This window comes from Triticum aestivum, chromosome 4D (genome assembly GCF_018294505.1).
Source record: "Triticum aestivum cultivar Chinese Spring chromosome 4D, IWGSC CS RefSeq v2.1, whole genome shotgun sequence".
NCBI classification, from domain to species: Eukaryota; Viridiplantae; Streptophyta; class Magnoliopsida; order Poales; family Poaceae; genus Triticum; species Triticum aestivum.
The window spans coordinates 52,367,080-52,376,277 of record NC_057805.1 but is presented as its reverse complement, the minus strand read 5'-3'; the positions used below and the strand labels follow the sequence as shown (position 1 = coordinate 52,376,277).

General features: G+C 43.6%; 1 long non-coding RNA gene across 7 annotated transcripts; it reads left to right on the top strand.

Moving 5' to 3' along the window:
• The first annotated feature begins 228 nt into the window (after positions 1–228).
• On the top strand, positions 229–6,716 carry LOC123096138 (uncharacterized). 7 transcript variants are annotated; one of them, XR_006446481.1, is made up of 9 exons: positions 229–823; positions 1,142–1,329; positions 1,453–1,575; positions 1,867–1,931; positions 2,512–2,629; positions 2,737–2,861; positions 3,501–3,525; positions 4,239–4,370; positions 4,619–6,716. It is a non-coding gene; the product is annotated as an uncharacterized lncRNA (long non-coding RNA). The 7 variants fall into 7 exon arrangements; XR_006446480.1 differs by having other exon boundaries at positions 3,501–3,730; XR_006446478.1 differs by having other exon boundaries at positions 3,501–4,370; positions 4,619–4,808; positions 6,347–6,716.
• The last annotated feature ends 2,482 nt before the right edge of the window (positions 6,717–9,198 follow it).

Here is a 9,198-nt window from a genome sequence, read left to right as displayed (position 1 = left end):
TCTGGCCATCGGATCTCTTGTTTGATGTGTTCTGGTTCGTCAGATCAACCACGTGGAAGAGCTCGGCCGTCGGATCGATCCCGCGACACTGTGGCAATGAATAGTTACCGCTCGCTGTAAAAATCTCATGCCACCGCGTGTAATTCTCATGCCCCGCCGAGGGCATTTCCGTCATTTCACTTATAGGTATATATTGGAGCGACTCAGTGGAGACCTAGCCGCCTCCTCCTTCTCCCACGGCCGCACCTCCCTCTCCTCCTTCCAGGCCGCCGCCCTCTCCTCCTTCCTCCCGCCTCACCTCTCTCTCTCCTTCCAAACCCTAGGCCCGAGCCCGCCTCCCTGCCGTGCCGCCCCACCGCCTCCTCCCTCGCTTGCTTCCTCTCCTCCCGCAGCCGCCTCCCTCCCTCCCTCACTCGCTTCTAATCCGGCGGCGGCGGCGGCTGCTGCCGCGCCCGCGCCAGTCTGCTCCTCGCCGCCATCACCTCCTTTGTCCGGCGGCGACGCATGCCGTGCCCGTCTGCTCCGCCCGCACTTGTGCCGCCCCCTCTCCTCGTCCTCCCGCCTCACCTCTCTCTCCCCCTCCTAACCCTAACCCACGCCCGCCTCCCTGCCCCGTCGCCGCTGGCCCGGGTACCCATCCTCGACCTCAAGCTGGGTCGCGGCGGATCAGGATGGGCGCTCCCGACGGCGCGGGGCACGGCGGCTGCCAATGGAGCCGACGGATGTGGAGGCTGCCGAGCATTGGTGTTCGCGTGAAGGAGGAAGAGGATGATGAGCTTCGGGAATGACAAGACTCTTTTGATTCATCTCTCCACAGATCAAGGTAGAACAATCTTGTGAATTGATGTGTGATACATTCGTACTGTTATATTTGGCATCCGCCCGTTTGCCCAAATTTATGAGCAAGCATGTGTCCACCTGCATTTATATTTGTTGGTAATTAGAACTACTACTTGGCCTACTTTAGGTTTTACTTTATCATCTTAGTGAGCTTAAGCCAAGGGCAAATGAGGAGCTTACCAAAGTTATACCTTGCTGATTGCCTGATCCATAGTATATAACTATATGTTTATGTTATGTTTTACTAAGATGGCATCTTCTGTGCCAACTCCAAATCTAATCTGGAACTCATGTGCAACAGTTTATGAGGGAGTGAAATCCTTCTACAAAGAGGAGGATGAGACACTGCCGGTGAAGATGTATGGCAAATCAAAAGTTGCTGCAGAGAAGTTCATTACTGAGAAATGCTCAAATTATGCAATCTTGAGAAGCAGCATTATTTATGGGCCATAAACAATCTCTCCCGTGGAGAATTCGCTCCCTATCCAGGTAAGATAACCAACTGCTCCAAAGCATTATTGCTAAATTTATAATAAAAATAAAATTGTTTGACTGCACAACAGTTGCAGAATGTAGTGTCTAATTAGAAACTGCATGCCTCTTTGGTTGCAGTGGATGAACTCTGTCCTTTCACAAGGCCAACAAGTTGATTTTTTAATGATGAGTACCGCTGCCCAGTTTATGTAAAAGATATGGTGGATGTAATATTGTCTTTAACGAAAAGTTGGTTATCAGGTATGAAAAAGGCGAATTGGATTTTATGGAGTTCAGTCATTAGGAATGCTCCTTTTCTACAGTGTAATGGTTCACTTTGTGAAATCTGCTCTTTCTAAAATGCACTCCATTTTTCATTTAATAACTTAAATATTGTTCTCTACATCTTAAATGGTTTCATTCTAGCCTCCGATCCGCCGTGCTAAGTAAGCGATGAGCGCCCTCTCCACTTCCCCCATCCCTCTCGCTCTCTCACGTGGATTTACCAGTTCATTCGCTCAAGATCTGATATTTCGATTTGTTCATTTGCAGGGGGGTTGGATCCCAAGGGGCAGAGATGCAGCCCCCCAGAGCCGCTGGGAACAAGAAGATGATGAGTATGCTCCTATTCCTCTTCTATGTTATTTAGCAGGCGGAAAAAAATAGGAAGAGGATTAGGAAGAGTATCTGCAGATCTATGTTGTTGCTCTCAGTCTCATGATTTATCATGTAGCTAGGTCTCTTTCATGTGCATATCTTATGTTAGCAAATCACCTGCTAGCTGCTGATTTACTCTTTATTGTTATTTGGTTAGAAAAAATTACTACATGATCATGGTTCTGATTGTGCACCTGCTAGCTCCCTTTTCTCATATTTTCTCAAAGAGAATGGTCAGATGGTTCTGTTAGTTCTTTTCTACTCCAGTAGAATCTCGGGCAGTCAGGTTGTAGTGACCTGTAAGCCCCCCAATGATAATTGCTTGCCAAGTTCAATTCTTGTGGAGCACTGGAATTTGTGCATAGGAATACTCTGTTCATGTCAAGTTCTATGGACATGGGAAATGGAAACAACCTTTCTGTAGCAAGTTTTCTGTTGGTCATTTGCCTCATGGTTCATTGGTTTGCAGGCGGCAGGGGAGTTGACTGATTGTACATATGTGCTAATGAGTGTTTTATGAGTTTTATGGTTGTGCTGTAGGCTACATTTGAGATGGAGAGGACTAGCCTTTGGAGCAGGCTAGATATGTTATTGGATATTGAAGGATTTGGAGCAGGCTGCATTTTCTATGACAGACTGGTTATGCATGGATTTGAATGTAACGCTTCTACTATGATTTCAGCTTCATTCCATCATCTGATTTGCCCTGCCGCACCGTGGGCGCCTTGCCTTCTCAACACTCAGATTCCTCCCTCCCTCTCTCAGGTTGCTCGACAGGAGGAGTGCAGGAACCACCGGCCACCCCTTCTCCCTCGTCCTCAGGCCTCAACGCCGCTGCTGACGCCTCCGGGAGCTTGGAAGGTATCGGCGACGACGCCCACAAGGCCGTGGTGAGCGCCCTCTCCACTTTACCCCTTTTCCTTTGGCTTTTGCGCTGGCTCTAGATGCCCTCGGGATTTTGTGTACGAATATAATTGTATGATGCCATTGCTAATGGAATTTGGTGTAAGAGTAGTACTAGGATATGTTCTGTTTAGAATATTTGAGATGGACTATGTCCTAAACCTGGTTCTGTGCCAGTTACATGATCTATATTATGCCTGATTAGTGATTATTTGGTTATCTGCATGTATATGTTATATTTGATGCCTAATTGTATGTTTATTTTTTATACTTTTTATGGATTTATGATGAAACGCTAAATGGGGCGCTTAACACGCTATAGTTGCGCTATAGCATTTCATAGCTTTTGGCTGAGCCGCCTCTAGAGGCTTAGCGGGCTATTTAAAAACTTTGCTTGATACGTATGTTTAGTGTCTGCCAATACCTGTGGGTTCTGAAGCGTATTTCAGACGCATTTTCCTTCTGAAAAGGTCACACTATTCCTTCCAAGCATATCCACAGTAAATGAGAATGTCTGTCTTTCCTGTATGCAATAGTGTGACACACGCTCATCTTCTCTTCAGTTTTTCACCTCATTCTTTTAATACTTGACATTTATTCATTGTTTCTTCTCTTTATATGTTCAGATTGTAAAGGAGATGAAATGCACATGTATATCCTTGATAAAGATCTCTGTAATTTTATATGAGCTCACGAGGACAGTGCTGTTGCATCTAAATCGACAAGTTGTTGAATAAGATGGTCTCTTTGTGCTTGCCTGCAAATCTTTTGCATCTTATATTTGTTGGATAAGGACTGATGGTTGATTGATTATCTCAAACCATCAGTTGAGAACATAGAGATTTTCAGTTTACAAGTTAAGGGGTTTGGCTGGTCCATCTGCCTTCTTTATGTACTTAGTTTCAGATTGTATCCTTTTTATTTGTCTTGTGGTAACGCATACCCTGACGATGACTGTAAGGCATTTCTATTCATAATCAGTGGACATGAAAACATGTAAAACTCATCTTCCATACCATTTTGTTGTACATTATGACTGGATATAGATGTGTCATGGATGAAGCAGATCTTTAAATCAAGATCGATGCTGTTTTTTGACTACCTTACAGATTTACAGCTTTCCTTCACTCGTGGTTAGGCTAGATAAATGCTCTTCTATACTTCTCTTTCCAAGTAATGCTACACAACAAAATTAAAATTATGATATTGACCTAGCATCGACTTCTGTTCCTTTCCTAGCTTTGTATTATTTTACTGCTCACTTTGTTGCCTTATGAGATAAAACTTATAGTTGCAATTGAATATTCCTTTATGCTCTAACTAAGAGCATAATGTGCACTTACTTAGATCTTCTTTTATTGCAGTGTAGACTGCTATAGAGGTACATTGCGTAGCAAGAATTGATATGGTGTGCTGATAGGTTCATAATCAAGAAGGATCAACCCTATTCTAAGGTCAATATATGCTTCTTTGGAAATGATCAATCATCTTATTAGGTTTGGCTTTTTCCTTCTCATGGTACATGTCTATTTTTCTAGCATATATTCTGAACCAAATTTTGTTAACTTGCTGCACTTTATAGCACTCTTATCTGGTGTTCTTGCTTGTAATATCTTAATTTATTTTTTGTATGACGTAAGATTGCTCTGTTCACCGATGTTTCTCCATGTTTATGAAGAAGCGATTTGGGTTCAGAGCACCTTTCTGTGATGTTTGTTTGATTTTGGTGATTTCTGATGTTCAGGTCAAGGCGGACTTGAAGGAATACATGTGGCCACCTTTGTATGGCCAGTCGTTTTGTAGACTTTCAGTATCCGTCATCTGTCGTTGGGTTCGCTCTGCCTGAGCCAGGATCTTCTCGGCCCTGCTCTGGTGTTGTGAAAACTCATGCATTTCGACAGCTGCCTCCATGCTCCAACTATTGCAGCCTGCAGGTAGCCTCTTCGTTCTTTTTTCTCTACCTTTCCGCTTGCTCTGCTAAAGTGTGACGTGTGTGTGCTTGGCTGCTTGTACTTGCACTGAAATTGTATGAATGGCAGCAAGATTTAGCAACAACCAACATTAGTCCGGCTTAATCCCAGCAGCAAATCTCCTGATATGGACAAATAGTAGTACTGATATATAACCATGCTGATATGCAAAGATAAACCTTTTCCTGTTTGCAAATTCCTAATTTTCTATGTAAACCAAAATGGTACTCATGGCTCTACTCACCTCCTCCTGTTTGCAAATTTTGTGGTTGTGCAATTTTACAGAGCTGAATGATATAAAAATTGTATCTTAAAGCAATATAATAGTTTATATCTTTCATTTTGGATGCGCTTGATTTGAATGTATGCTTGATTAAAATCAGTTGCACTGGTGTCTATAAGGATAGCCCTAAAATCATTCGAGCTTTACAACACTGACCGCGAGAGGTAAAGCAAGACCATTGGAACAAAAATATGATTTACCATACGGTCAAATTACATTAGAGTTAGCTGACAATAATTGTTTCATTGCTGCTTTGTCCTGGTTGACCATTGCATGTCCTAATAAAACTTGGATTGTTTTGATCTTTTTTAAGGTAGAATTTTATAAGAGGATAGAATTTTGTATTTTTCTTATGGTATATGCATCATGAAAGAAATGCATGAACTAAGCGCTCAGCTTCAAAGACTAATCAATTTTACATCGATATGAAAAAAGGCGGCACGAACTAAGCGCTCTGCTCCAGAGCAATGTGATATGTTTTCTGTACTGTACAGCTACCCTTTAATGCAGTACTCAGACTTCATACAAATGACTTGATCTAATTATTATTAATGACATGTGGAGTGTGTTGCTTTCTATATAGATGATTTGCTCTAATTCAGATTTATCATACTGCATAGCTTTTGATCCATTCCTTTTTGCCAAACTTGATGTGTTGAGCTTTGAGTTACTATACTGTTTTGGATCTTGCACTTGGGCCGTGCAACACGCGCCAAGGCGCGCTTCCCTCCTTTTGTGGTAGAGAATGGTGTGCCTTCGTATACAATAAGTGTTCTCTACTCTTGCAACCCATGTATTATAATTGTTATTATTGTCATCCACTTATAATGATGAGATGTGATCATGCACTTGCGTTATCCAATTTCTTACTGCTATTAGGTAAGTAATGGAGTTGGTATCATCACTTTTACATTGTGTAGATTGTTTCGTGGTCAAGATAAAATCATGCGGTTTTCTTTCTCATGTGAATCTGAAGGACCTGATGCATGTTTCTGTGCTCACTGGTTTTCTTTTGTCCCTGACCATTATGTACTTATAGCATTTCAAATAGACATAATTAATTTTTCCCATTCAGATATCATATGCTTTGCCTATTTACCAATGCCACTGTTTGTAGTCTCATGCCTCTCTGTCATGATTCTCCCAATCTGAAAGAGGTAGAGAAAAATTACTTTTTTGATAGGGTTTGCCAATATACTTAAACTTAAGGCTTTTTTAGGGGTTCACTTGTGTGCGACACCATCTGTTGGAGGTGTGAAGATGATACCCAAGAAATGTAGAACATTGCTTTGTTAGGGGTTCACTTGTGTACAACACCATCTGGACTATCTATCTTTCTATGGTAGTGAACTGTAACATTCCTTTTGGTTTGGGTCTGAGCGCTGGACTGCATACCAAGACTGCTTTTTGGAATTCCAATATACTTATACTTGGAGAAAGAAGCGAAAGTTGAGGGCCAGGTTGTTCAGAGTATATTTGTATATTTGTTACAACAAGTGATTTGGTATGTACATTTCATATGAAATCTGTCAATGGAGTGTGATGGACCTTGATGTTTTGTACTGAACCATTAGTAAGTGTTTACTACATACTGCTTTTTGAGATGTTTCCTTTGTGGTAAATTTGCTTTTGGTATAAATTTAGCCTATAATGGATAGTTGCCTTGCTTATATATGGACATGTTGCAAACATTATTTTAGATTAGTACTTCCTCTCATGTTTGCGCTATTAGTACTAAACTTAATGTCAAGTGGTCATCTTTTGCTGTATTGCTTCTATTACAAGTTAATGTTTCTTCTTTTATTTTGTTTTCTTGTTCGAATACATATGCTAAATGAGGATTCTTACTAAGCATTAACCAAAACGTTGGGACCGACACCCCTTGGCGCGATCCTGATCTAGTACTCCTACACTACATGAGGAGACAGCTTGCAGATAGGCTTGACACGCATGCACACGCTTGCCCGTCGGAAATCTCCTCGATCACACTCGACAAAAGTGCCAGTGATGTCAAGCAAAACCTGTGTCCCCCGGCGGTGTCGACAGGAGGTACACTCGTGTGGCTGCTCCGAACGCTACGTCCATAGGAAAAAGCACACATACACACGCCAGATTTCAGAGCGTGTCGGGGATGGCAAATTTGACAATTTTGACCTCGGACGAAATCAATTCACAGAATGAACTGGGTGCGAAACTATTTCACACCCCTGACCCTTTTGTGTAGCGCCCGCCACGCCGGCGCCACACCCTACGGTGCAGCGCCTAGCTCTGGGGCGTTGCACCTCTGTCCACCGTGGCAGCCCATGGGCCCGCACCCAGCCGTGCAACGCCTCCGAGCTAGGCGCTGCACATGTGCAGCGCCTAGGCGCTAGGCGCTACATATGTAATGTGCAGCGCCTAGCGGCTAGGCGCTGCACTGTGACTTATCCAGCCACTTGGCTGGGCCCCCCTCCCCCACCCCCCCCCCACCACACACTCTCTCACTCTCTCCCCGAGCTTTGCCCCCTCTCCCACTCTCTCCCCCTCTCAAATCTTCTTCCAAATCTTGCAAATTTGAAGAATTTGTCCGTGGATTTCGAAGTCAAACCCTCCCTCAAGGTAATAATCTCCGATCCCCTTGTTTTGATCCAAGTAAAGTTCTCCCATTGCTCATTTGTTGCTAGTTTGGGGAAACCCTAGTTTTGTTTGGATCTAGAGATTTGCATGGAGATGTGAGATGTTTGTTAGCCAATTTCTATGATTAGGCTTTGTTAGTATGCTAGGGTTATTCTTATGGGTGTTCTTATGTTGGTGCTAGGGTTAGGTTTAGGGCTAGGGTTATGGTTAGGGTTATGGTTATGATTAGGGTTAGGGTTATGGTTAGGGTTAGGGTTGTTGTTTCATATATATATTAGGGTTTGTATTCCGTGTTAATCCATGGATTAGTACTCATGGAAGCAATGTTACCTTGTGTTCTTTGAATGCTTATAGGGATGGGAAGAACATGTGTGTTTGTTCATCATGGGGACAAAGACGCCTTTTTGAAAGGCAATAAAGAACCGGACCCGGATGAGCTTGACATGGTGTTTGATAGTAGTCCTAGCTATGCGGAGCTCTTGCAACAAGTTAGGAAAGATTTGAATTGGATGGACCCTAGTGATATCATTGAGTTGGAGGGAAGGCATAATGTTGGTTTTGGAATGCACATCCGTTGGAAGACAATGCGTGTCAACTCGGAGCAACGTTGGGTTGCATACAAGGAGACGGTGGCCGAATCACTAGACAAGGCTCTTGAGTGATTTGCAACGAAGAAGGTTGATTCAAGTTTGCATTTGGACTTCAACCGGAACCCCTCCCCTTTGGTTGCTAGTAGCCCCCCACCCTTGAAGCGAGATGAAATTGTTGAACCTCTTTTGACCCAAGAAGTGAGGCCAACATTGAGCCCGTATACAAACAACCAAGATGAATCTTTGCAAGAGGACAATGATGAGTATGCGGACGATGACAATGAAGTTGATCTCCATGACAACAATGTGGGTGATCTCGACAAATATCATTTGCAAGAGACAATGGACCATTCATCCCTTTTTCCCGTGCATATGCATCAGACTCGGATGACGATGGTCCCGATGAACAAGTTGATGCGGAGGGGTTCACGGTGAAGGAGGCCGAAGCTTTCGAGAAGGTATTTGGTCGGGATCATCGGACTACATTGTTCAAGGATGTTAGTCTCGCGGATGAAGCCGTGGTAGATGGTGGCCAATGTGTACCTCTTGGGGTTAGGCCAAGCTCTCACCGTGATTTGGTAGACGACAAGAACCGGATTGCTAAAGGTTCTAAGTTCGATAGCTTGTTGGATTTGAAGATGTGGCTCGACAACTACTCGGTTACGCATTATCGTCCACACAAGGTGGTGAACTCGGACGTCAATGTGCGCTACACGGTTGCATGTGCATGTGAAGATGAAAAGGAGGTCCAACTTGGACTTACAAGAGGCCGTGGTGGTGGTAGAGCTCGTGGAAAGGAGGTCCAACAAGGAGTGGCAAGACGCCGTGGCGGTTGTCCGTGGATTGTGCATGCAAGACCATGGAA